This window comes from Dermacentor variabilis, chromosome 4, assembly GCF_050947875.1.
Source record: "Dermacentor variabilis isolate Ectoservices chromosome 4, ASM5094787v1, whole genome shotgun sequence".
Lineage (NCBI taxonomy): Eukaryota > Metazoa > Arthropoda > Arachnida > Ixodida > Ixodidae > Dermacentor > Dermacentor variabilis.
The window spans coordinates 7,369,573-7,395,167 of record NC_134571.1 but is presented as its reverse complement, the minus strand read 5'-3'; the positions used below and the strand labels follow the sequence as shown (position 1 = coordinate 7,395,167).

Below are 25,595 nucleotides of genomic sequence, written 5' to 3'. Positions count from 1 at the left end.
GGAACAACATCTTTACGATGTTCCGTTAGCTGACGAATTTAATTAATTTCTCATTCGGCAGTCTAATTTGTCCAGTGATCCTAGGAGCAACAGTAATCCTGTGGACCTATTCTGCGACCCTCACTATAGCCTTCGCGTGACGTAGTGCTCAACCAGCCAATCCTTTTCGGCGTCGCCGAAAGTGGTCGTCGCAGAATGCGCCCCCCAATCGGTGTGTAGCGCCGAGTGTCTCCTACAAGCACTGCAGAAGTTTTTCTTCGCCTAAAATATATTGAAAACAGTCAAGTACTGTCAGATGTCGACGACATACATTCAAATAGGCCCTGTAAAGCACGTGCCTAATAGCCAGTGGTTACGCACGTATATACGGTAACCGTACTTTATCTGTCTTGCCCAAATCTGTGCAAATTGACCGTGTCGTGCATATTTTTAACAAGAACGCGTTCAATAAGTACCAACAAATCTCGATATTACCGGTATATGATCGTGCCTTGGTGGTGAAGCAGCGCACTGACAAGGACAACGCGAAGACGCACGAGAAAACACGACACTCGCTGCTCGCGTGCGTCTTGGCGTTTGTCCTTGTCAGTGCACTGCTTCACCACCAAGGTATGGTGATTAGTCACCAACTCGCCCAACTTTCTATATTACTGTACCGCTATATTCCAAAGGAATTGAAAAACATAATGCATACAAGATTGTTAGCTTACTTCAAAAGACACAATTTACTCGTAAACTTTCGGCATAGATTTAGAAAGCACCGCTCCTGCTAGGCATCACTTGTAGCTCAAAGTCAAGAAAGGGGCAGACAGATTGAATCGGGGTCCCCCAACCCTTTATTTTTTGTCTTTCTCTGCTTTTCTCCCCGCCTTCCCACTCTCCCGCTCTTGTCCCCTCGTCTTGGGAACCACTCTCACAGGCGTCAGGCGACACCGCTCATTCTCTTTGAAGTATCTCCCTTTACAACCAGCCGCCACCGACAACCGCACGTGACGTCACTGCACTAACCCTTTAAAACTTGTGGGGATGCGCGACTCTCGCGCGTCCCCTGATGTTTTTCCCGCATGGCGCGCCTCCTGTAATCCGGCTTCGCCGCGTGGCTTGCGTGATGCCTGCGGCGGTCGATGTGGTCGGGGCGCAGTGCGAGAGATGGCGCGAGTGTTGCGTTGCTAACGCCGCCTCACGGCAGGGTTACTTGAGGGCGCAGGGGGAGACAAGGCTCTCTTTCCCGGCGGTTCGGCTAACAGCGAGGACGTCCCGCGCGCGCACGCCGACCCATGCTTCTGCGAGACCGCCTCGCGTGGCCTGCCTTCGAACGCGCCACCGTTGGCGTGACCGTACACGCGAACGACCAGGCGTTGGGATCCAGCATGGGGCGAACATATTCGCTCGTTTTCCGGTCGCGGTGAGTCGGACTTCTAGATTTGTCGCGCGCCCATCCGCATGTTTTGTGGATAGCAACGCGGCTAGCAGGCATTGATCTATGAAAGGTGCAATAAATGCCCTTGTGATTGTTTGCACTACTGTGTTGTCGTTCCTTTGTCCCAAGAGCACGGGTGTGAGAGACCCCACATCCTATCAAGAATAGAATGACGCGGCCACCATTGACGAAGATAGGTCCTCCTATCGAAACGTTGGCCAGCCTTTCTGAGGCACCTTATCCCTGTTTATAACCTTTATGCCACATTGTAGCTCAAAGATGATTTATGATGAGTGCATTTACTAATAAAATATTTGCAATGGCTCGTATTTCCGAATGCCTTGGATTGTGTAAAACGTTGCATCCTTCTGTTGACTGAGCTGCTCGTGCCGGCCGGTGGAGGGCGCGATCTCGTGGCGGCCGAGCCGTAGTGGCTGCCAACGACGCGATACGGACAATGAGCCGAGAGAAAGGCTGCGAGGTTGTCGAAGCAAACAGAGAAGGGAGAAGGCGTGGTGGTTTTCAACGTGACGGGATCCACTTCAATGACAGGCTTGCACGAGAGGTGGGCTGGCGACTTTCTGGTCGCGCTGTTGTTTTTTGGGGGGGCCCACGGGCGCTCAGGGGGCCAGAGTAGGTAGTAATGAAGAAGGTCCCCTAGGGTAACCTCAGAATAGCATCGCCGTCAATAACAGAAAAAGGAGGAAAGCAACAAAGAGAGCTCGCCATGCAATAGGCTACATAAACATGCAGGGCGGCAGAATAGAAAGGAAAAGTGGGCAGAGATTGAGGAGCAGTTAAATAGAGAACAAATAGGGGTGTTTGCGGTTACAGAAACGCACCTTAGATAGTTCAGCACAATGCGTTGGCGGGCTAGTTGGTGCGAATCCATGAATACTTTGTTAGGCGCAAAAAGACAGACACAAGAAAGACGACAGGACAAGGCGCTACTCTCAACTGACATCATTTTATTGCGTCATGATGATGTCAGTTGAGAGTAGCGCCTTGTCCTGTCGTCTTTCTTGTGTCTGTCTTTTTGCGCTTAACAATGTATTCATGCACCTTAGATACTCGGAAGAGCTGCCAGTGATTGAGAATTATGTTTGGGAACAGTGATACAGAACTAAGTCGGAAAGAAAGGGAGGGGGAATCGGAAAGCTCATCCATCAGGGAGCCAAATGAAAAAAAGTAAATTCAAAATGTCAAGAGCATCTTTGGTTATCAGGTACAATGAGCGGGAAAAAAACTTGGCTGGGTGTTACGTATTTGTGGACCGGAAATAATTGCACAGAGAAGAATAAAGAGTTAGTGGAATGCGTAAGTGCGGATATTAAGGGTTACGGGAATGATGCCGAAATTATCCTTGTAGGTGACATGAATGCCCACATACAGGATTTAGATGGCTATACCGACAACAACGGGAAGTCAATGCTAGACCTTTGTGAGCAACATAACCTCGTTATCGTGACTACGGGCCTAAGTGTGAAGGGCACATCACGTGGGAAGTGGGCAACCGGCAATCAACCATTGATTACTGTCTGATGACAGAAGGAATTCAGGATAAGTTGAGAGAAATAGTCATTGATGAGGAAATGTATAGGAGCATAGGCAGTGACCATAAACGCATAATTTTGAAAATGGGATATGTGGATGGGAAAGAGAGCAAGGAGTGCAAAATGGTCAGTCCAAATTTGAACGCTGAACAAATAGCAAATATAGTCACTTGAGGAAGAACTTGGCAAATGGCCAAGTAAAGAATGGGAATATATTGAGCTTCTAAGTGTAATAACGACAGAAATACGGAAAGAGAAACAACGTGTTCGTTGGAAAGGGAAAAAGAAACCGAAAAGCTGGTGGCACAGGGACATGGGAGAAGCGATTGCCGAACGAAAGAGGGTATCCCGAGAGCACAAGCAGGAAAAGAAGGCGCAGTCGCCACAGGATGAAGTAGCCAGTAAATGGGAAACTTACCGGGCCAAGAAGTCTATGGTTCAAATACTGGTGCAAGCAAAGATAAAAGGTCAAAATGAACATTGGTTGTCAGAAATACGTAAGAAAAAGAAGGCCGCACCTAGAATATTTTGGAACCACATAAAATTATTAGGCAGGAGGTCAACAACAATACAACAACATATCCTAGACGAAAATGGAAAGAAACTGGAAGGGGAAGCGGCAATAAACTACACCCAAGAAATAACAGCCGAATATTTCGAAGGCAATGACGAGGATGTATTTGAAGAAAAAAAAAAGAGCATGAAACAGACCCAGGTGGAAAAGGAGCTGGTGCTGACAAATTTCAACTGGAAGAAAGGCGAAGAGAAAATTCCTAAGCGCACAGCCACAGGGCTAGACGAAGTTCCCGTTAGGCTGATTAATGGACTAGAACCAAAAAGTAAGGAAGCTGTGGTGCAAGCAGTGGAAAAAACTTTAAAAGATAGACGAATACCAGAGAGTTGGCGACAAAGTAGAATTAATTTAATCTATAAAGGTAAGGGGGAGAAAGAATCCACTCGTATAGACCGTTGACCATTACATCGGTAATATATAGGCTAGCAATGCAGGCAATCAAATTAAGACTGCAAGCATGGACAGAGAATAATGGCATTTTGGGAGAACTTCAGTATAGCTTCAGAAGAGGTAGGCGTTTGGATGATAACTTATTTGTTCTTACTCAGTGTATTGAAATATCAAAAGTAGAAAGTAGACCGTTATATGTGGCCTTTTTGGACATTACAGGAGCCTATGACAACGTAGACCGCAACATTTTGTAAGATATTCTGGAAGTGGAAGGCTTAGGTGGCGATTGTCTACAGCTTTTGAGAGAGATTCACCTAGAAAATATCGCTTGCGTTGAATGGGAAGGGATGAGGAGCGAGCAGAAAGTTGATATCAACAAGGGACTGAGGCAAGGGTGCCCTTTATCCCCGCTGCTGTTTATGATGTACATGGTGAGGATGGAGAGGGCGCTAGAAGGAGGTAATATTGGGTTTAATCTCTCATACAAACAGGCGGGTGCAGTAGTAGAGCAGCAGCTTCCAGGTTTATTTTATGCGGACGACATTGTATTGCTAGCTAACATGCAAAGTGATTTTCAACGTCTGGCTAATATCTGTTGACAGGAAGGCAACAATTTAGGTTTGAAATTTAGTGTTAGACAATCAGGTGTTATGGTATTCAATGAAAACTGTGAACAGACAGTGGCAATACAGGGCCAGGAAATACCACGGGTAAGAGAATATAAATACTTTGGTATATGGATAAACGAAGGCAATAGATATATGGAAACACAGGAAAAAGCAATAACAGTGAAGGGGAAGAGAAATGCAGCCATAATGAAGCACAGAGCGCTATGGGGATACAATAGGTACGAGGTCCTCCGAGGTATGTGGAAAGGTGTAATGGTTCCAGGACTTACTTTTGGAAATGCGGTTGTTTGCTTTAAATCAGGGTACAGTCAGGACTCGACGGGAACCAAAGGTCAGTGGGTCGCCTCGCATTGGGCGCTCACGGGAAGACTACAAAGGAAGCTGTGCAGGCTGATATGGGCTGGACTAGTTTTGAAGTGAGGGAAGCTCACAGTAAAATTCCTTATAAAGAACGACTGAGCAATATGGAAGAAGGTAAATGGGCTGGGAGAGTGTTGAGGTATCTGTACAGGCAAAACATTGATTCACAGTGGAGGAAAAGAACTAGGAAGCTTACCAGCAATATGCGGCCTGTAGGCTGGGCAACACAGCAACAAAGAACGTCAAGCGGAAAGTCAGAGAGGCTGAAATAATCTCATGAGTGGCGGCAATGGAAAAGAAACCTGCCATGAGTAACTACTTAAGAGGAAAAAAAAAACGAAATCAGGAAAGAAACAATTTATAACTCAAAGGGAAGCTCACTACTTTTTGAAGCGAGATCTGGATGCCTTAGAACACGCACCTATATAGCGAGATATAAGAAAGAAGCACGTGCTTGCTGCGGTAAAGCAAGGGAAACGATGGAGCATGTTTTATTAGAATGTGAAGATATCTGCCCAGCGGTCGATTTATGCACCACTGGCCTCCTTGAAGCCCTTGGGTTCAGCGAGAGCAGGGGAAATGTAAACATGTCCGCAATAGAGACTAGTAAGAGGCGACTGGAAGATTGAGGGAAGAAAAGTAGGGAAACGACAAAAAACGGAGACGTACAAAAGCAGAGCTCGAAATAGAGGAGCAAAAAAATTTGGTTGTGGGAGTTCATAGTACTTTTTTTTTTAACCTAGGTAGGACATTAAGCAGTGTAATAGTGGCACAACGCACCGCCCCGTTCCAAAGTGAACGCACATAACATCCAACCATACGAGTGCACGCCTCGGCGTGACGTCTGAGCGACGCTCTGTGTGACGTCTCTCTACTCCCTCCCGGCGTGGAAGGAGTCTGTTCATTGTACTTTCACCGCATTTATATATGTGTGTGTGTGTGTGTGTGTGTGTGTGTGTGTGTGTGTGTGTGTGTGTGTGTGTGTGTGTGTGTGTGTGTGTGTGTGTGTGTGTGTGTGTGTGTGTTGTGTGTGTGTCTTCAAAATCGCAAAAAAGCGCGCAGCTACATTATTTAGTTCCTTAGTGAGTTTTGTCACGTTTACAAAATGTGGACTCCGTGAAAACTCGCTGCAGGAACATCAACTATTTGATGCCTAGCAGGCTCGACAAGCACCTTTCGAGCCACTTGAAAATTACGCATAATGCGACGGATTGCGAAAAACAATGAAAGAAGTGAACCCGCAATATACAACGACATCTGGACACGAAGCAAAAATACACAACCGTCTGCAATTCCCACTCGTTTTACGTTTTGCATATAACATAACATTCAAACTTGCAGCGCAATTTCAATCAGAAGTGTGTAGCGGCGCGAAACGGCGCTTGCGTGTGCAATGCCAAGAGCGCATGCGCGAGGTACCACGTGACTTTTCCTCGTGAGCTTCGGTTCGGAGTGAATAAAAGTTAAGTTGTTCGGGACGCGTGGTTGCTTATACTCGCTTAGCCTAGCAGCGCGTTCCAACATTGGTGACCCGGACGTGATCAGCAGCCACCGGGGCTGAGCATCAACGTCGTTATGACTTCGACGTCGACGACGGACGCTACACCGACAGACCCTTCAGTAGACGGTAAGCTGCCCCCATTTTGGACCGCGGAGCCCGCACTCTGGTTTATTCAAATAGAAGCGCAGTTCGCAGCACGACGCATCACAGCAGACCTTACCAAATACCACTACGTCGTAATCAGTCTCCCGACGCCCATATCCAGTGAAATACGGGATCTTTTACTCGACCGGCGTGCTGAAAAAGCATTTGCAACGCTAAAGGAAACCCTCATCCGCCGTGTCACGCCCCCCGAGTCGCAGCGACTACAGCAATTGCTTTGCGACACGGACCTCGGCGACCGTACTCCCAGTCAGCTGTTGCGGCACGTGCAACTATTGCGCGGCGAAACAACAAACACTGTAGACGGAGCATTATTCCGAGAACTCTTTTTGCAAAAGCTGCCGTCAAGTGTCCGCTTGGTTGTCGCTGTGTCAGAGCAGAAAGCGGTCGCCGAGCTTGCCGGTCGGCTCGTGGCGATCACCACGCCCGCATCACTGGCTGCCGTGCGAGCACCACAGGCTGAGAACGAACTTCAGCAAATGCGTGAAGGTATTTCTGGACTCACTGAGACGTTATCAGCGTTGCGCACAAGCAGGAAAGTACAAAGTTTAAGTGAGCCAAACTCGTCGCCATCACAACCTCGGCGGGAGAATATATGCTGGCATTATCAGCGGTTCACACATATATATATATATATATATATATATATATATATATATATATATATATATATATATATATATATATATATATATATATATATATAGTGATTCGGAAGAAGGAGAAAATGATGCTATTTTCTGCTACCCGTGAGGGAGCATGGCTCAGCATCAGGGGGGAGGGGGAGAAAGGGACAAAAAGAAGTAAGGAAGGGAAGAAAGTAGGTTGTGGGAAGGGTCAGCTGTCGCAACGTGTCATGGCAGGACACCACAAGGAGCAGGTAGCCGGTGGATCGGCTACAAGGCGGCAAGTCCGGTCGCAGCAGCAAACTCGAGGAAGGCCTGCAGTGCTGCGACCGGGGATAGGCGGGGGAAGAGAAAGCATTCTACGGTGTTGGCTGGAAGGCCGAGGCGGCGGCATACGGCTGTCGTATAGTCCTGAACAGATGTGCTCCAGGGTCTCGGGGGAGCGGCACCTCCGACAGGCAGGTGATGAGATTCTCCCCACGCTGAATTTCCGGGCGGCAGGCGAAACGCTGCCTGTCCTGAGGCGCAGGAGTACCTGTTCTCCTCTCGGTAGTCCCTTCTCGGGGAGGGGCTGGGGTGGCTTACCGCTAGCCACCCGCGCGTCCGGGTGGGCTGTGGTCAGCAGTTTGAGCAGCCGGTGCCGTGTATAGTGCGATGCGGCTACAGCAGTGGTTACGTAATAGATTAAATAATAAACACGTTAAACTTGAAGATATAGATAGATAGAAACTTTATTGAAATGGGAAAGATTTGAAGGAGGGGTGGTCGGAGCCTCTCAGTCCAGGTCCCCACTGGTCTTTGCCGCCTGCCTGACCTGGCTAATTAAGCACTTTTGTCCTGCCAGGTCGGAGCGGGCGAGCTGTGGCTCCCACTGCTCCATTCTTTAAATCCGGTGACCGCAAATTAGCCTCTAATTACCGTCCTATTTCCCTAACCAGTGTGCCATCAAAATTACTCCAACACATTATATCCACAAACCTAATGACACATCTTGAATCTAACAACTTTCTTTATTCGCACCAGCATGGTTTTAGGAAACACCTTTCATGGGAACCTAGCTTGCAGAGTTCATACACGATTTGCTCGAATCCATGGATGCCAACCTCCAAATAGATGCTATATTCCTCGATTACTCCAAAGCATTTGATCGGGTCCCACACAATCATTTACTGCAAAAACTTTCATCACTAGGAATACCCGTCAACCTAATCCGTTGGATCGAAAATTTACTTTCAGGGCGCAAGCAGTTTACTTCTACAAATGATAGCCACTCTCCTCTTTCCAATGTAACATCGGGAGTCCCTCAGGGCGCCGGCCTGTCACCGCTACTATTCTTAATTTACATTAATGACCTCCCTTGCAATATAAAATCGGAATTACGGCTTTTTGCCGATGATTGCGTCATATACAGAGTGATTAGGGCAACCAGCGATTCATGTTTTCTTCAGTCTGATCTTGACACTATCTCCTCTTGGTGCGATAAATCCCTCCTCTCCTTAAACATTAACAAATGCAAATCCATGTCTTTCACCAGAAAACGCACCGTGAATCTGCATCAATACGATATTGGCTCATTTTCCATTGATTCCGCATTATCCTACAGATATCTTGGCCTCCATCTAACACCATCGCTATCATGGGTAACTCACGTTCAAAACATCTGCGCTGCAGCCTCTCGCACACTCGGATACCTGCCCCGTAACTTGAAGGCCGCATCCCCCGACATAAAAAAACTAGCATATATAACATTCATTCGCCCAAAACTAGAATATGCCTCATCCATTTGGCACCCATCACAAGCGTACCTTGAAGCCGTGCAGAATCGCGCCGTCCGATTTATATCATCATGCTATTCAGGAAAAACCAGTATTACCGCGCTGAAACACTCCCTGGCCATCCCATCACTCGAGTCACGCCGCATTATGTCTCGCCTCTGTCTTCATCATTTCTACTATCGCCCACGCACGAGACACGAAAAGCTGCAACCCCCGCACAGGACGTCTAGCCGCCTAAGCCATGACCATCATAGCATCGCACGCATCAACTGTCGCACCTCAGCTCTGAAGTCATTTTTTCCGGACGCGATAGCACTATGGAATGGCCTGCCAAATACCATCGCATCATGCACTAACCGCAAATCATTCCGGGATAAACTAAATGACCATTTTTCATGAGGGCAAAAGGTTCCTGTCATATTCAATTCGGCACTCTGAACTGCTGATTATTTTTTATTTTTACTTGTTTTCCGTGTGATGCCTTTTTCACTGTATTTTTCTCGTGTATTAATTGAGTGTTTCATATATATATCTATATTTTTTTTTCTCTCGTGTTTCAATCCCGTGAATTTTACTTTGCATTGTATACGCGTGACAAGAACATTTACCTGTTACATACTCTTTTTTTTGTTATTGTTCTCTTTTGTCAAGTTATTCTTTCTCTTTGACCTTGATTTTGCTCCCCCCTTATGTAATGCCTTCGGGCCTTTAAGGGAAAAAATAAATGAAATTGTCTTACTGGTATTTGGCCTATGAGGGTGCCTAGTGCACTCCCAGGTTATATGTATTAGGGTAGGTATGCGACAGTTTTGATTGCGTATACATCGCAAAATAGTAGAGCGCAAAACAAACCGAGCACTTTCTAAATTTAATACAGGGGCTGGCACAGTAACCGTTTAACGATGAATTGTGGCCATGCGAGAGCCTTTTGCCGAGCGGCAAGAAAATAGCCTGTCCTACTCGCACGCTGGCCGCTCTTGCTGGGCGGCGGCTGTGTTGCGGTGGTGGTGGTGGTGGTGAAAACTTTTAATTGCTGCAAGAGAGTTTGGGAGCCACAGAGTGGCCCCGCTACATGGTCGGCGTCCCTAGTCCGGGACATCGCATGACAATGCCCCGTCTCTCGCCCGTTTCACCAGAGCCCTTTGGGACTCAAGCGAGGAGCAGTTGAGGAGGGCAGTCTCCCATGCCTCTCTGGAAGGGGAAGGGGGGAGGTGGGGATTTTGAGTACATGCCCACACCATGTGGAAGATATCACAGGTCTCCCCACAGTGCGGGCATCGCCCATCCGTGTTAGGATCGTAATGCTTTAAGATTGCAGGACAGAGCAGAGTACCTGTCTGCAGGCGCCTTAAAGTTCGCTCCTCCGTCTTACTCAGCCCCTTGGCAGGGGCTGGGAAAAGGCGGTGGTTGTCGCTATAATGCGTTATTATTTCCCTGAATCGCAGCAGCGGCTGGTTAGTCTCCGAGCCAGAAGAGCTGGGATGAGGAGCCCGGTAAATAAGCGCTCGGGCAGCCGCGTCAGCGGCCTCATTACCTCGTACGCCCTGATGGCCAGGAGCCCAAATGATTCTTTTCGGTGTTGGATCAGTGGCAGTCCGTCTTAGAATGCAAGCAGCTAAGGGGGAGATCTCCCCAGCCAAGTAATGATCACATGCTTTTCGGGAGTCCGTAATGATGATTCTCGAATTGGCGTGGGCGGCAGCAAGCGCTATCGCTACTTCCTCGGCTCGCATTGAATTCGGGGCTCGAAAAGAGAGTCAATCGACGTGCATTTCCTGGTGAACAACAGCGGCCGTGTAAAATCCCGTGGGCGACGGCCCTGCTACGTCTACATAATATACACCGGGTCGGGAGCCGTGTTGTCTCTCAAGAGCCCGAGCCCGCGCTTGTCGTCTGTTTTCGTGCATGTCGGTGTCCATGTTACGGGGGAGTGGGGAGACACAGAGCATATGGCGCCACAGTACTGGGATACGCTCCGTCTCCTCTGGAGTGCAGTCGTGTTGGATGTGTAAGCGGTGTAGCAGGCGGCGCCCAGGGGCCGTCTGCATGAGCCGCGTGTATTGGTTCACGAGGTGGGCCTCCCGCAGCTCCTGGTAGGAGTTTAGCACCCCCAATGCCTTCAGTTTGGCATTAGAGGTAGCCACCGGGAGATCCAGGGCTCGCTTAGTTGCCTTGCGGATGATGGCGTCTATTCGCGCCTCGTCTTGCTTAGTAGTGCGGAGATATGGCACGGCGTAGAGGATCCGGCTAGTCACGAAGGCATAGACGAGCCGAAGCGCGTCCCTGCCCCGCAGACCGCCCCGCTTATTGGAAACGCGGCGGATCATACGCCCTACCTGTTCGCCTACTCTCTTGAGTTTCACAATGGTGGAGTCCGGTCTGAGTCTGTGGTGAATGAAAAGGCCCAGAATACGGAGCTCCTCCACCTCTCTAATAGGACCTCCTGACAGAGAGATGTGAATTGCTGTCCTATCCTTTGGGTTCGCTCTGACATGCAGAAGCTCTGATTTCGCTGGAGCACATTGGAGCCCACAGTCCATAGCATACGCATCGACTATGGAAGCGGCCTGCTGAAGGCGGGCCTCCATGTCCCCCACGCTCCCCTCAGTGGTCCAAATTGTAATGTCATCTGCATATAACGCGTGTTGAATGCCTTCCACCCGGGCCAGTTGGCTTGGGAGGCGCATCATAGCTATGTTGAACAGGAGCGGTGATAACACCGCTCCCTGAGGGGTACCCCGTGTTCCCATCATGTAAGGGCCGTATTCCTCGCCCTCAATCCGAAGGAAGGCCTGGCGATTACTCAAGAAATCTCTTACATACGCGTGGACCCTAGCCCCACAATCGGTAGAACTCAAGTTGGCCAGGATGCTTCCGTGTTTAACATTGTCGAAAGCCCCTTTCAGATCAAGGGCGAGGATGGCTTTGTCATTGTGTTGCATAGTTGTGGGTCGTATTACATCCCTGTGCAGCTGGAGAAGGACATCCTGTGCAGACATGTGGGGGCGAAACCCGAACAGGGTGACTGCAAAGAAGCCCTTACTCTCCAGGTATGGAGAGAGGCGATCCCGAACCATCGTCTCCATAAGCTTGCCCGCACATGAGGTCAATGATATGGGCCTCAGGTTGTCCGTATTCACGGCCTTACCTGTTTTAGGGATAAACGTCACAAGTGACGTTTTCCACTCGGGAGGGAGTGGACGCCCGTCCCAGATCTGGTTGATGTATTCTGATAAATGGAGGTAGGTTGGGTCCGGTAGGTTCGCCAATAGGTTCACTGTTATGTGATCCCGTCCCGGAGCCGTACCCCGGCGCATTTTTGCTAAGGCCGCCTTAAGGTCGTGCAACTCAAAAGGGGCATCAAGTGTTTCATTAGGCCTGCCAGAGTATATGTACTCAGGCCCAGGCGGGTCCTCCGTACGACAGAGATATCTGTCGCACAGAGTGTCCGCAAGTTGCGCCGTCGTACCTTGATACCCTTGCAGAGCCCGCCGGAGCTGCTTTTGCGTCTCCCCTCTCGTTTGGGAGGGGTCGATTAGACTGCGAAAGAGACGCCACGTCCCCTTCGAGCTCATCTGATGAGCTGCGGCGTCGCAGCGTGCTATCCAATTTGAATCTGAGAGTTCGGCAGCATACGCTGCAGCCTGCTCTGTGAGTTTGGCTATGCGGTCGCGTAATTTGCGATTAGTTTTCTGCTTTTTCCACCGTTTAGTTAAGCTCCGGCGCGCCTCCCACAAATGCAGGAGGTGGGTGTCCACTGCGGGGATCTCTTCGGTGGTTTGTAGTGTTGTGACGTGTTGTTTCTGAATGTTGTATATGTGGTTAGCCCACTCCGCGTATCCGCCGGAAAATAGTACGGGAGGGATAGTGTGATTTCGGAATTTGTGCCAATCGGTCAGCTTGGCCTGACCCCATTTTTTGCGCGCTGCCTTCGCCATGAGTGTAATCCGGAGAAGGAGGTGATCGCTGCCTAGAGAATCTCCCAAGTTCTCCCAAGCAGCCGCTCTAGCATTTTTAACGAGAGAAAGGTCGGGACACGTGTCGCGGGTTACCGAATTCCCCACTCGGGTGGGATACGCCGGGTCCGTGAGCAACGTGAGGCTGAGAGTCGAGATGAGCTCCGCCAGCTTACGTCCTCTTGCCTGTTCGAAGTGGTAGCCCCAATGAAGGCTGGGAGCATTGAAGTCTCCAACGATCACTAGAGGCTCTTTGGCTGCCATTTTTATCGCGCGAAGGAAGATTTCATTAAACGTTACGCGCGGCTTATGCGGAGGGCAGTATATGTTGAGGATATGTATTGACGGGTCGCGGCGTCTGAGAGGCAGTACTCGGACCATTGTATATTCTTGCTCGGTACTCAAGTCTAAGTCGACCTGAACCACGGTGTAAGCTTTATTCACCAAGATGCACGTAGAGGCGCCCCCCTGAAAGGTGCTGTAGCCTGATCATTTAGCGTCTATGCCGGGCTCCTGCAGGGCAATGAGTGCCGGCATGTCTCCTAGGGACTGCAGGTAGAGCTGGAGGTGTGACCGTTTTTTCCAAGCTCTGAAACCCCTGCAGTTCCATTGGATGATCTGGAATTTTTCAAGGTTTTTATCATTCCTATTAGATCTGCTAGCCATCTTGTTCTATTTATTTACGGGCGAGCGGACTAGCTCTGGCCGGGAGCCAGCGCAACCCCAGCGAGGGGCCGCACCGACCCACCAGCTGCAGAGCCTGAACCATGTTCCTCCGCTGCCTGGCGGGAGGCTGTCTTACGTTTGAGGTGAGGGGATTCGCAGCTAGTGGCGTTCTTAATTTGGGTGCTGACCCAGGGCTGCACGGCTTTAAGGACCGAGTCAGTGACCTGGGCCATAAGGTCGGGAAGTGCTTGCGTTAAAGCTGCCTTGAACATGTCCTGGAAGGACTCGCGGACTGCTGACATGATTTGATTCGGGAGGGCCGCCACCTGCTCCTCCAGTTGCTCGGTTTGGCGCTGCAGTGCCTCTAGGCCGGCGACGCTACCAGCAGATCCAACTACCGTGTCCCCGCACTGCCGCGAGACGCTAGTGAGGCAAGATGTTACGGATGATCCGTCATCCTCGCCATCTGGCTCAGCTTCTTGCATTGGTTCGGATGACCCGGCCTGTTTGGCCTTTAATTCTTGAATTTTGCGCGCTAGAATTTGGTTTTGGCGCCTGAGCTCCTCTACCTGCTGCTGTAGGGCGGTTTCGGTAGGGGAGGGACGGGTAGGGGGCCCGGAGACTGCCCTACTCCAACTGCTCACCTGTGGTTGGACGGGTGCCAAGGGCGGGAAGTCCCTGGCGTTGAGGACCGGGGGCACCGCCTGGGTCGCGGACCTGACAGGTTTCGATGTGCCGGGTTTGGTCTTGGTTTCCTGATCGGCTGGCGCTTTCTTGGCCTTGGGCGGAGGAGCCTGCTTGGGCCCCGTCTTTTTCTTCGGTTTGGATCCGGATGGGGAGCTCGGTTTGATGGCTTTCCGGAACCGCCCGGCACAGCCAGGAGCTCCGGTAGGGTGGCCGCCTCCGCAGATGAGGCAGCTCGGAACACAATCATGTTCTGCCGGGCCGTCAGGAGTGGCATCGGGAACCTGGACTCCGCAGCGTTTGCAGCGTCCCGGCTGCGGTCGCGGGCACGCATCGGCCCGATGGCCCACTGTGCCACAGCGGTGGCATGCTGGCACTGTTTTCTTGTACAGGCGAACAGGGAGCCGTTCGTAGCTGTACAACACCGTCCGTGGCACCTTGGTCCCCGCGAAGGTGATCACCGCAACCGGGGTTCCCCCTAGCTTGCGCACAGACACCACATTTTGTTCCGCACTGAGTTTTCGTTTAACGCTTTCAGACGTTTCGTCTGGCGAAACAGTCACGACGCCTCGACAGAACGCTCCGGAGAGCTTAGGGTGTCCCCGGAACGGTAGCTCGCGTTCCCCTACCGGCAGCACAATATCCCGGAGTAGCTTCTCCGCGGCGTCGACAGATTTCAGTGCACATACAAGGACGTTTTGGTCCCAAACGGGCCACACCTCAAGTCCAGCATTTGCGTCGTCCCCGAGGATGCTGCGGACTGCACGCCGGCTCGTCCAGGACCAAAAGTTGCCTTGAGGTCGACCGTGTTTCTTGGTTTCAGCACCACGACGATGTCATCTTTTTCAATGCGCGGCGTGTTCTGCGGCCGCCACCGGAGTTGCTTGGAGCTCGTCGAGGCTGCGTTCAGCGCACTCCCGCCCTGCGTATGCGCAGAGCTAGCCGGCGCCTGTTGCTGGGTGGCACCAGCACCAGCGTCCCTCGATGCCGCCGCCGCGTTCTTCTTTCCGCGCCAGACGCGGACCATATCTTGGAGGTAATCGTCCTCGGTTGGTAGAGGATCCTCGCCTTGAGTCGTATCCTCGGATTGATGGTCATCCATTGTTACGATCTGCAAGGACTGCGGGTCGTATCCGGTGACTTGATTTGGAGCCGCCAGAGCCGAGGGATCCCCGACCGGGGCCATCGCAGGCCCCGGCGCCGTTAGGCTTAGCACCACCGCGGCGTGACGAAAGCTTCAAATGACCGAAAAGTGGTCAAAAATTGGCCCCACCTTAACAAACGTGGTATAGACGGGTATAGACGGGTCCTGGCCATACAACACAGATGATATATATCAGGCACGTATCCAAGGCGGGGCCTCGGCCTCCCCCTCCCCCCCCCCCCTCCCCCGAAATTAAGCGGCATATACCCCTCCGCGCCCACGCCACCAATCCTCACACACATTCCTAAAGCACCGCCACATAAATGTTGAGATTTCACAGCGATTTGGCGGTCGATATTTTGTTGCCTTTTTCACTCCTTTTGGATGGCGGTAGTTATTGGCATCTGCTGGGGTGTAAAGGCCAGTTTTCTCATAGATTCGGCGCCCGCGCGATTAACTCGAGATGCGTTCAACTGTCACCACCTATTCAACGGTCACGCGCATTGCTTTTGCTTCATTAGTTTAACCTTCTTTGTTTAGACAGATCCAGGAACCAGGAAAGAGATTCCGTTCGTAGTCAGCTGGTCTGTATGCACGAGAAACGAGTTGCGGCCTGTCAAAACGCCAGTTGCGTTTAACTTGTCCTTTTGCTTCATTATTTCCTCGAGTGACGGCTCACCGCGACGGTGGCAGATCCTCGTAACCACATACCCGCGATATGGGCTAGATAAGGTGGAAAATAAAATAATGCGAAACAGCGTCTATCATCAAACCCTGCAATAACCCTTAAGGGGAAGCTTTAGCTCAGGCCCAACTCCGATGCGGCCTATTCAAACAGATGTAAAACGCAAAAATACGTTTCTGAGATAACCCCTGGACCGATTTGAATGAAATTTGTTGCATTTGAGAGAGAATGTAAATTCTAGTGACTGTCGGAAGCGGAATTTCGATTTATGGGGTGAATTTTGTGAAAAAGATTTTCAGAAATTCGAAAAGAATAGACGCACGAAGTTTATAAATTAATAACTCTGCATCAAAAAGAGACACAGCGGTTCTGTAAACGGCATGCATTAGATCATTCAAAGCGGACAAATTCGATACGTCAACTAGGGTGGTTGCTTGGGCTAGTTGGTAATTCATGATCAAAAATAACGTACAGCGCGAAAGACAAGGACAGCGATAGACGACATACACAGCGCTATTCCAAAACACTAGGACTTGCTGAGGAACAGGGGAAAGACGAAGGGAAAGGGCCCATTGTACTAGAAATGAAGTGAACTAGGGTGGTTGCTTGGGCTAGTTGGTAATTCATGATCAAAAATAACGTACAGCGCGAAAGACAAGGACAGCGATAGACGACATACACAGCGCTATTCCAAAACACTAGGACTTGCTGAGGAACAGGGGAAAGACGAAGGGAAAGGGCCCATTGTACTAGAAATGAAGTGAACTAGGGTGGTTGCTTGGGCTAGTTGGTAATTCATGATCAAAAATAACGTACAGCGCGAAGGACAAGGACAGCGATAGACGACATACACAGCGCTGTGTATGTCGTCTATCGCTGTCCTTGTCCTTCGCGCTGTACGTTATTTTTGATCGCGACGTCAATTTGTTACATTGTGTACAAGGGTTCTGCAAGAGCTGTATTTCTATATTACTGATTTTTTTAGATTGATGTGTAACATATCGATGTTGTCCCCTTTAGATGTAACATCAGGTCAATTCACAGAAATGTGATATTATTTTCCCTTGCTGAGTTAGAGTTGTAAACATGAGTTTCGTTTTCTGAAAAATTTAGATTTTTTACCAATTTTTCAGTAAAGAATTGACAATCTAAATCAAACATTGGAAACCAACAGTCACTAGATTTTAAGTTTCTCTTTCAAATGCAACAAACCTCGTCAAATTTGGTGCAGTGGTTGCCGAGAAAAACGAATTCTCCTTTTACATGTGTTTAGATAGGAGCACCCGAGCTAAGGCTTCCTCTTAAACCCATAAGCACTATGACTGTCACCCGTTGCGTCGTCTGGTTTTTCCGTAATTGTACAGCTCTTTTCGTGCAAACTTGGCAACTGGAAACAAGAGTCGCAAGGAGTTGAGAAGTTTAGCGATCTACTACTAAGGGAGAGAGCCAAGGCATCCTCCAAACAGGAAGAAAAAGCGAATATTAAGAAATATAACCGCTGTTTATGAAAATCATTATGGATCAACATCTTTTTATTTAAAAAGGAAGTAGAGAAAACGCCACCGGAAGTGGAGAACAATTCCGTGTGTTTTTAATGACGCATCTGCAGTTATCAATCAAGCCGCCTGACGTAGCCACTTCTCTGCTGTGCTTATGTATAGGTGTTTTTCTAACCTTCGGCGGTGGGCTCAGTACGTCTAGAACCGCAGCGTTCTGCGCTCTACACGGTTGTACGGTACTGCCGGCCACGCATCGTTACGTAACTTCCCAAATAACAATACGAGTCGGTTGTGGCACTTAACTTGGTAGAGCAGTAAACGAGGGATCCAAAATAACTGTCATTGCTCCACAAATGTATCATCATCATCAACAGCAGCAGCACCAGCAGCAGCAGCAGCAGCAGCAGCCTTGTTACGCCCACTGCAGGGCAAAGGCCTCTCCCATACATCTCCAACTACCCCGGTCATGTACTAATTGTGGCCATGTTGTCCCTGCAAACTTCTTAATCTCATCCGCCCACCTAACTTTCTATCGCCCCCTCCCCGCTGGGGCGTCTGCGTCAGCAGGCGTTTGGTGTGTTGCGACACCACGTACCCGAGCACACGAGGGTTGGACCCTCCCGCGTGTAGCCGTGCGCGGCCTAGCCGTGTCTGGGGAAAGGAAGATCCTGGGGGTTGAGCTGATGCTGGCTGTTTCGACCTTTAAGGCCCCCCGGCGGAGGCAACACACCCCTTTGGCCTCTGCTTCACATAGACGGCACCCCCGGACTGACCCACCCGGGGGAAATCGGCAGTTGCCTTTTCCTGTCTCTCTCTCCCTCCAGCCTTCATCTTTCTCTCACTTTCCACTTTTCCTGTCTTCTCCTGGCTTCTTTTCACTTCCAGTTTTCCAGGCAGCAAGGGTTAACCTTGTGTGAATAGCCAACCTAGGTTATTTCAGATTTGGTTATAGTGATGACGTACAGCTGGCGTTTACAGGACCTGTACATACAGTCCCTGTAGCGTCCCCTTGTAGGGCTCCATGGTGGGAGGCTGGCGTTATTGCCGAAAATTCAATTCCTTTATGGCTAGCTCCTTCCCTCCGCTTCCTGATCGCCCTCAGAAAAGAGGGCGCACCGATGAAGTTTTCCAGTTTCTTGGACGTCAAAGACCGAACTTCCCACGGCACCATGTGATCCACTCAGAAAAATCCGATAAACAAGTACGAAACATTTCCCCTTTTCTAGTTTCCAACTCCTTAACTGATGTCCTTGGTCCAGGCTACAAGGTATCAAGGCTGGCAAGTGGTGATCTCCTGTTAGAGCTGCATGATCAGAAACAATACGAAAAGTTGCCCAGTCTAGTATCATTTGGAGATGTTCCATTGACAGTAACTCCATACCGCACTCTGAACACCATGCGCGGCGTTGTCTCGGATGATGATTTGCTCCAGCTGACAGAGGCTGAGCTCCTGGAGGGCTTCAGTGAGCAGAATGTCACTGTGAGAAGAATTAAGATGAGAAGGGATGGAAAAGAAATTCAAACGAAACACCTAATACTCACATTTGCTTCAAGTATTCTGCCCGAGTCTGTGGAGGCCGGGTACATCAAGCTCCGTGTCAGACCATATGTGCCGAATCCCCTAAGATATTTCAAATGCCAGCGTTTCGGCCACAGTTCGCAGAGCTGCCGGGGCCGCGCGAAATGTAGTGCCCTTGAACACGGCACTGAAGCTTGTAAGAACTCTCTCCACTGTGTAAACTGTGACGGGGATCACGCCCCGTACTCGCGGTCGTGCCCCTCCTGGAAGAGAAGGGGATTCTTGAATATGGGAAGGAAAGGTTGGGGTAAAGTGCAGCGCAGTAACTGTCTCTCAGCAGAGGAAGAAGAAAAAAGAAATTGTAACGATAAAAGTGAAAGAGAATATATCGTTCAAAGAGGCACGAAGCCGGGTAGCATACCTGCCAAAGAAAAGCTTTGCCGAAGTGGCGCGTCAGGGGGCAGCGTCACAACGGCCTCCGGCGGCTGTCCGACCCGCAAGCAGTGAGTCGGCAGTTACGCCATCTGCCCCCACGGTGGTCGCAGCTAGCGCTGCTCCACCAACCGAGCAGAAAGGAGTATCAACCCCGAAGGTGGGCGCAGCCGAGACTGCCCCAACCTCCCCGGCCTCTTCCAGCGCTGGCAACAGCCGGCGCAGCGAAATCCCTCAGGGTGCCCCATCGACCTCCGGGCTGGTGGGCGCAGGGGTCTTGCCCTCCAAGGCGGGACTCTCGGGAAACTTCTCGCTCGCAAGAGCACGTGTCCGGCGCCTCACAAGAGGCAATGGACACTACACCTATCCTGAAGGCGCACCAAGCGCCTAAGGAGCGGCGAGGTTCCGTTGAACGCTTCAAAAAGGGCAAAACCCCGGTTACAGGGCCTCGAAAGAGCTCTGTAATCTAATCTCTGAAATCTCTGTAATTAATACTTCTGTTTCCGTATACACAGCACCTATTTACTCTAAATATGGATACACAAATAATTCAATGGAACGTCAGAGGTCTTCTTAGGAACCTTGATGACGTGCAAGAGCTTATCCAAAAACACAATCCAAAAGTGCTGTGTCTACAGGAAACACACTTAAAACCACAACACACAAACTTTCTCCGACCGTATGTAAAGTTTCGCAAAGATCGCGATGATGCTGTCATATCATCAGGCAGTGTTGCCATTTTTATTCATAAAAGTATTTCCTGTCAGCGTTTACAGCTACAAACGCCCCTTGAAGCAGTGGCGGTTCGAGTTGTTCTGCTAAACAAACTTATCACTATTTGCTCGCTATATATACCCCCACATTACAATCTAAGCAAACATGAATTTCACTCCTTCATAGATCAATTGCCAGAACCTTATGTTGTTCTGGGTGATTTCAATGCACACAGCAGCCTGAGGGGAGACTCTAGTATCGATGCGCGAGGTCGTCGCGTTGAACAGTTCCTTTTTTCTTCCGGTGCGTGTCTGCTTAATAAGAAGGCACCCACATATTACTGTCTTGCAAACAAAAAGTTATCTTCAATTGATCTTAGTCTAGTTTCCCCGTCACTATTGTCTGAATTTGAATGTGAAGTCAACAACAATCCTTACGGAAGTGACCACTTCCCCATACTGCTAAGATCACCTAAAGAAAACGAATATCCACCACAGGCTCCTAGTTGGAAGATTGACACAGCTGACTGGGAGAAATTCCGAACCCTAACTAGTATATCATGGGATGACATGTCCTCGTTAGGAATTGATGCTGCTGTTGAGTATTTTACAGCCTTTATAATAGATGCCGCATCAAAATGCATATCAGAAGTAAATGGCCTGGCATGCAAACGGCGTGTACCGTGGTGGAACGACGATTGTAGGATCGCTCGTAAAAAACAGAACAAAGCGTGGGGGTTGCTACGCGCCTCTCCCACTGCGAAGAATCTTATTAACTTTAAGAAAGTAAAGTCCCAAGGCAGGAGAACCCGCCGACAGGCTAGAAGAGAAAGTTGGGAGAAGTTTTTATCGAGTATAAACTCCTATACAGATGAGGCCAAAGTCTGGAACAAGGTTAATATGATAAGAGGGCGACAAACATATTCGCTCCCTCTGGTAAACACACAGGGCGATACACTGAAAGACCAGGCAGACTCACTTGGGTAGCACTTTGAGCGAGTGTAGAGCTCAACGCACTATTCCCAATCCTTTCTTAAACATAAAGAAATAGTAGAGCGTAAGCCAATCATACGAAAATCCAGGCAGAATGAACCGTATAACCGGCCTTTCGGTATTGCCGAGTTGAGAGCTGCCTTGAACACATGCAAAAGCACTGCACCGGGACCTGACAGTCATGTATGACATGATCAGAAACCTACATACTGACGCACAAGTTACACTTCTTACACTATTCAACACTATTTGGGCTTCGGGATACCTCCCATCCACATGGAAAGAAGCAATTGTGGTTCCTGTTCTAAAGCAGGGAAAAGACCCTTACTTGGCAACAAGTTATCGTCCGATAGCTCTAACAAATTGTATGTGTAAGATTTTTGAAAAAATGATAAATCGCAGACTTATACATTTCCTTGAGCTCAACAATATGCTCGATCCTTATCAGTGTGGCTTCAGAGAAGGGCGGTCGACAATCGATCATCTGGTGCGCATTGAAGGAAAAATATCCTCGATGCATTTATACATGGACAGTATTTCCTATCAATATTCCTTGACATGGAAAAAGCGTATGACACGGCATGGCGTTACGGGATCTTGCGAGACCTGTCGGAGATGGACATCTGTGGAAATATGCTAAACATAATTGAAAGCTATTTGTCGGATCGTAGCTTCCGCGTGAAAATCGGCAACGTATTGTCGCGACCTTTTATACAGGAAACAGGTGTACCCCAGGGAGGAGTACTCAGTTGCACTCTCTTTATCGTTAAAATGAACACACTTCGTCCTTCACTGCCACCGGCCATTTTTTATTCCGTCTACGTAGATGATATACAGATAGGTTTCAAATCCTGCAACCTTACAGTGTGTGAAAGACAGGTACAGCAGGGCTTAAACAAGGTGTCCAAGTGGGCAGACCAAAATGGACTTAAAATCAACCCGCACAAAAGCTCTCGTGTTCTCTTCACAAGAGAGGCCTGGTACCTGATCCCTGTGTAGAACTGGGTGGACAACAAATTCCCTTCAAGAAAGAGCACACATTTCTAGGTGTTATTCTCGACTCCAGGCTCACTTTCATTTCACACATAACATATCTTAACCCGCCGTGGTTGCTCAGTGGCTATGGTGTTGGGCTGCTGAGCACGAGGTCGCGGGATCGAATCCCGGCCACGGCGGCCGCATTTCGATGGGGGCGAAATGCGAAAACACCCGTGTGCTTAGATTTAGGTGCACGTTAAAGAACCCCAGGTGGTCAAAATTTCCGGAGTCCTCCACTACGGCGTGCCTCATAATCAGAAAGTGGTTTTGGCACGTAAAACCCCAAATATTATTATTATTATTATAACATATCTTAAAGAAAAATGTCTAAAAACCATGAACTTACTTAAAGTTCTATCCCACACTACATGGGGTAGCGACAGGAGGTGCCTCTTAAATCCTTACAGGAGCCTAGTTAGATCACGATTAGAATATGGTGCCGTAGTATATCACTCTGCTGCACCGAGTGCGCTAAAGATGTTAGACCCCGTTCATCATCTGGGCCACTGGCGCATTTAGACAAGCCCGGTGGAAAGTCTATATGCAGAGTCAGACGAGTGGTCACATTTTCAGAGAACGTACATCAGCTTTACCTATTTTCTCAGTGCGCGCTCCAATAAAGAACATCCGTGTTTCAAAATTGTTAACGACTTGACGTGTGAAACACTTTTTCTTAATAAACCCTCTATGAGACTTCCTTTCTCACTGCGTGCAAGAGCACTTAGCACGGAAATGGATGTCCCTGTTCTCGAACATAGCCTAATGCCTCCAGCTAAGCTATTACCGCTCTGGGAGTGGCAGGTGATAGACTGCGACGTATCCTTTGTAGAGGGCACAGAGCACGCACCTGACCTCGAAATCGCTATGCATTTCCGTGAACTTCAATCGAAGTACAGCTGCTCCGAATACTACACAGACGCGTCAAAATCACATGTTGGTGTATCTTATGCTGCTGTTGGTCCCTCTCTTTCTAAATCTGACTTATTGAACCCGCAAACAAGTATCTTTACTGCAGAAACCTATGCAGTACTGTCTGCAGTAAAACATATAAAGAAATTAAAACTCGACAGAGGAATTGTATACACAGACTCGCTAAGTCTCGTAAAAGCATTAATTTCATTACAAAAGCTTAAAAATCCTATCTTCATTGAACTTTACTCCCTCTTATGCAGTATTTATCTATCACATATAGATGTAGTGATATGCTGGGTACCTGGCCATAGAGGTATCGAGGGTAATGTACTGGCTGATAAAATGGCCACATCACTCACATCACTAAACACTTTTCCTACAGCTGCGGTTCCTGTCACAGATCTGAAGCCTTTCTTGCGCAAGAAACTGCGACAACACTAACAACGCATGTGGAACGCAGAAATAAACAATAAACTACACGGCATAAAGCCACAGTTAGGTGTTTGGCCCTCCCCAACAAAATCACGGCGAACAGATGTCCTTTTCTGCCGCCTCAGAATAGGGCACACATTTGGTACTCACAATTTTCTGCTGTCTGGAGATGAACCGCCAACCTGTGGTCGACGTGGTGAGAGGCTGACCGTCCTCCACGTCCTCTTGGAGTGTCGCAAAGCCGAATCTGAAAGAAACATTTTCCTCTTGCATATCGTTATTGCATACCTCTTCACCCAGCTATGTTTCTTGGTAAGGAACCATTTTTCAAAACCAATGTAGTCCTAAATTTTTTAAATGAGGTTGTCCTACATGTTATGAGCCCAATAAATTCGTAGCGCATCCTCTTTCCAGAGGATGCCGCTGTGATAGTTTTATATAGCACATGCCTCCAGGCCCTTGTGTCGCAAGGGCTCTAACGACGCTATGGTGCTCTAGTGAATTTTAGAAACTTATGTAATTTTTAATATCGTATCATTATATTGAAATGCACCTCAACGCTTATAGTACGCGTCATTTGTCATCGCAATAATTTTGTTACACGTACATTTTACGCACTTTACAGCGACTATATTTTAGGCCCCTTTACAGCCACGTCACATCAACTCCATAGATCCCATCACTCCACTGCGAAATCATTAACACTTGCATGGCGCTCTTTGGCCATACCTGGCCCTTGCGCCAATAAAAACCACACATTCATTCATTCTATCGCCCCCTGCTACGCTTCCCTTCCCTTGGAATCCAGTGCGTAACCCTTAATGACCATCGGTAATCTTCCCTCCTCATTACATGTCCTGCCCATGCCCATTTCTTTTTCTTGATTTCAACTAACATGTCATCAACTCGCGTTTGTTCCCTCACCCAATCTGCTCTTTTCTTATCCCTTAACGTAACACCCATCATTCTTCTTTCCATAGCTCGTTGCGTCGTCCTCAATTTGAGTAGAACCCTTTTCGTAAGCCTCCAGGTTTCTGCCCCGTACGTGAGTACTGGTAAGACACAGCTGTTATACACTTTTCTCTTAAGGGTTAATGCCAACCCGCTGTTCATGATCTCAGAATGCCTGCCAAACGCACCCCAGCCCATTCTTATTCTTCTGATTATTTCAGTCTCATGATCCGGATTCGCGCTCACTACCTGCCCTAAGTAGATGTATTCCCTTACCACTTCCAGTGGCTCGCTACCTATCGTAAACTGCTGTCCTCTTCCGAGACTGCTAAACATTACTTCAGTTTTCTGCGGCTTAATTTTTAGACCCACCCTTCTGCTTTGCCTCTCCAGGTCAGTGAGCATGCATTGCAATTGGTCCCCTGAGTTACTAAGCAAGGCAATATCATCAGCGAATCGCAAGTTACTGAGGTATTCTCCATTAACTCTTATCCCCAATTTTTCCCATTCCAGGTCTCTGAATACCTCCTGTAAACACGCTGTGAATAGCATTGGAGAGATCGTATCTCCCTGCCTGACGCCTTTCTTTATCGGAATTTTGTTGCTTTCTTTATGGAGGACTACGGTGCCTGTGGAGCCGCTATAGATATCTTTCAGTATTTTTACATGGCTCGACTACACCCTGATTCCGTAATGCCTCCATGACTGCTGAGGTTTCGACTGAATCAAACGCTTTTTCGTAATCAACGAAAGCTATATATAAGGGTTGGTTATATTCCGCACATTTCTCTGTCACCTGATTGATAGTGTGAATATGGTCTATTGTTGAGTAGCCTTTACGGTATCCTGCCTGGTCCTTTGGTTGACAGAAGTCTAAGGTGTTCCTGATTCTAATTGCGATTACCTTAGTAAATACTTTGTAGACAACGGACAGTAAGCTGATCGGTCTATAATTTTTCAAGTCTTTGGCGTCTCCTTTCT

The 25,595-nt window shown here is 48.8% G+C and overlaps 1 protein-coding gene across 1 annotated transcript in view; it reads left to right on the top strand.

Moving 5' to 3' along the window:
• Window positions 1-25,595, top strand: part of LOC142578621 (uncharacterized) — a 55,221-nt gene that overhangs the window by 2,143 nt on the left and 27,483 nt on the right. The gene's annotated exons all lie outside the window — the stretch shown is intronic.